This window comes from Stylophora pistillata, chromosome 10, assembly GCF_964205215.1.
Source record: "Stylophora pistillata chromosome 10, jaStyPist1.2, whole genome shotgun sequence".
Taxonomy (NCBI): Eukaryota; Metazoa; Cnidaria; class Anthozoa; order Scleractinia; family Pocilloporidae; genus Stylophora; species Stylophora pistillata.
In genome coordinates, this window is record NC_142528.1 from 5,204,548 (window position 1) to 5,207,047 (window position 2,500).

The 2,500-nt window shown below is 37.9% G+C and overlaps 1 protein-coding gene across 1 annotated transcript in view; it reads right to left on the reverse strand.

The window, feature by feature from the left end:
- Positions 1–1,694: 1,694 nt before the first annotated feature.
- LOC148721506 (uncharacterized) overlaps positions 1,695–2,500 on the reverse strand; it is a 17,269-nt gene continuing 16,463 nt past the window's right edge. Inside the window, exon 5 of the transcript XR_015992362.1 lies at positions 1,695–2,006. The gene's annotated coding sequence lies outside the window, so the exon portion shown is untranslated. The remainder of the gene's footprint in view (positions 2,007–2,500) is intronic.

Consider the following 2,500-nt stretch of genomic DNA (forward strand, 5'->3'; position numbering starts at 1 on the left):
TCTTCTACTACACAATCCAGCTTCCAGGTGAGAACATGCACTGTGCCCGTTTACACTCTCTTGTACTGCTCTAGTGACCAAGAATCAGACAAATCTGTCCCGGTCCAACACTTGAGAAGAACATCAGTGTTTCTGTGTTGATATCTGTTTCGAAAGCTTAAGTGTACTAGCTGTATCTCTCCTGGCCTTTCCCTCGGTCATTATTTTTACATTTCATCGACTCATTTGTTTCAGTTTTTAGAATGATAAGAACTGTGGATGGTATTGCCTAAAGACAACTTCTATCTGAAAGAAAAAGCTAGTTATGGCCTAGACATGAAAGTCGCCTTTTTACGGAATTCTTTTCTTTATTGTCTCGATTCTGCATAGATTGAGGACAGAGAGGATTAAAATGAAGGGGTGAGGAATAGCACTTTGTTTGTTTGTTTCTTTGTTCCGTTCAGTCGTATCTCTAAAGCTTGTATGACGTTCATGTCGTCATGAATAAAAAAACCAAGGGAACAAGGGTTTTCGTGGCTCACACTCGCTTATAGAAACCTTTGGATATAATAGAGACAAAATGCTGACTTTAATTGAGTTTTTGATCTACGTCCCCTATGAGACCCGGAATGTTCAGCCAAAACGTTTTCGTAGATCGCTTTTTTTCATTTCCTTAGATTTGTCACTTCATTGCTGAAGTCAAAAGCCTTCAATCGAATTTATCTCGAGACCGAGATCCTGGTTCATAGCACTTCTCTAGCAGACCATCCATCTAATATCAAACAGTTTTCATATTTCTCGGAATTGATATTGCTTCTAGAGACTGTAATCGCTTGCTCCTAACTATCTCTTTATAGAGAGGAGGAAATTTTACTTCTTCTCCGGATACTTCTTCAGCACTTCTCGATTATTTCATTTATCTTCTTACTCGATTTGGAGTAAAAGAAAAGGAAACGAGACCAGCGTTTACTTAAACCAAGCATTTTTATTATCAAACAGCAAACATATCAAATACATATATATGAACTGCGGTTATGAAACGTATATGTGCACGATCCTTCGCAGTAAAGCACTATTTAAGCAATAGTGAAAATCAGACCTGAAAAAAATTCAGGCCTGTACGGGATTCGAACCACTGACCTCTGCGATACTAGTGCAGCGCTCTACCTATTGAGCTAACAAGCCAACTGGGAGCAGGCCATCAAATTAATTCGACATAAACCCGTAGATGATAAATCAAACAACAAACATATGAAATACATATATATGAACTGCGGTTATGAAACGTATATGTGCACGATCCTTCGCAGTAAAGCACTATTTAAGCAATAGTGAAAATTTTTTTCAGGTCTGATTTTCACTATTGCTTAAATAGTGCTTTACTGCGAAGGATCGTGCACATATACGTTTCATAACCGCAGTTCATATATATGTATTTCATATGTTTGTTGTTTGATTTATCATCTACGGGTTTATGTCGAATTAATTTGATGGCCTGCTCCCAGTTGGCTTGTTAGCTCAATCGGTAGAGCGCTGCACTAGTATCGCAGAGGTCAGTGGTTCGAATCCCGTACAGGCCTGAATTTTTTTCAGGTCTGATTTTCACTATTGCTTAAATAGTGCTTTACTGTGATCGTGCACATATACATTTTTATTATTTCATCCCCAAGCAACCTCGTTCCCAGGGCTTTTTCCCGCCCCACCCCCAACTCCACCCCCAACTAAGGGAAAAGGCCCTGGGAATGAGGTTCATCCCCAAGCATACAGTAAGATTAATACCAAAACATCTATATTCTGTTCCCTTTGTTGCACTTTAATTAACTGTCTTGAGCTCAAACTGTGTCAGCTTAAATAAGAGTTACTGTAATAACTATCCCTTTTCTTAATTTTTTATTCTAAAAACTTGCAAACCTAATCTGATTTTAGCGCCCTTTATTAAATGTTTCCACTTAGTGTCAATCGCTCATTCTTGCGGTCTTTATCGGCACTTTCTGAATTGACAAATCTCGAACTGCCGGCGACGATCCCTGAAAATATATAAATGGTAAGATATGTCATTAATATATTTCAAGTGCTTTGAAGCGCTTTTACACCTGATCAAATATGCAGAATGCTTCATTTGCAATACTAAGCTTCTTCAGTTAATGAACAAATTACGCTGATGAAGCATTTAGTGCATGTATGAATTAAAATGTTCGAAAATTTTAAGACACCAAAAATTTCTTCCTTTGGTTGTGATAGCGAGGTAATCCATCGCTTTCTCAGTTTAAAAGTCCGAGGCTGTAGAGTTGTGGCCAGCGAAAAAATGTTTTCCCATAGCTAGCTAAGTTTGCACTGACTTCCAAAAATGAATCTTTCGACGTTTTTTCCAAAAGCATACCTGAAAATATTCACCAAAAATAATTTGTGGCTTCAACTGATGATTCAAACGCAAGTAAAACCTGTTGCTTTATGCTGCACTCGTGGTCATTGCAAGGTTGTTATTTTCTAGTCAGTGTAAACTTCAGAATGTTACATATAC